Raw genomic sequence first — 610 nt, 5'->3', positions numbered from 1 at the left:
CTGCCTTCCTTCCTTCCTTCCTTCCTTCCTTCCTTCCTTCCTTCCTTCCTTCCTTTCTTTCTTTCTTTCTCTTCCTTCTTTCTTTTCTTTCTTTCTCTTCCTTCCTTTTTTCTTTCTTTCTTTCCTTTTCTCTTTCTTCTTTTCTTTTACTCTTTCTTCTCCTTCCTTCCTTCTTCCTTTCTTTCTCTCTCCCTCCCTCCCTTCCTCCCTCCCTCTCTTGCTCTCTTGCACCTGAAAGAGTTCAGTCAGGCTTGCTGGAATCTTGAGTCCCTCCTCTTGGCTCACCGATGCAGAACTGCCCTTCCATTTGCAGACAGGATTCCAAGCCTGAGTGCCCACAGTGCACAAGGGCTCCAAAGCCCAGCTCCACCCCCTCCCCCACTACCCCATCATTATTAATCTTGCAGGAGGCAGAGTCCTGACCCCCAAAAATGCCCAGGCCCCAGTACTCCCTCAAAAGTTGGGGTGTGGATTTGCTCCTGGAAGTCTTTGAAGCTTGAGTATTTACCAGATCTGCCCCCCGGATAAGGATTTGGGCCGTGGGAGGTAAGGAGGTGACTTTCAGGAAGTGACTTCATTCTTAGAAGCAGCTTTTACTGTAGGGGCTGAG

Source organism: Tupaia chinensis, unplaced genomic scaffold (assembly GCF_000334495.1).
Source record: "Tupaia chinensis unplaced genomic scaffold, TupChi_1.0 Scaffold000360_1, whole genome shotgun sequence".
NCBI lineage: Eukaryota > Metazoa > Chordata > Mammalia > Scandentia > Tupaiidae > Tupaia > Tupaia belangeri.
The sequence above is the reverse complement of the archived record's forward strand: the minus strand, read 5'-3'. Positions refer to the sequence as shown.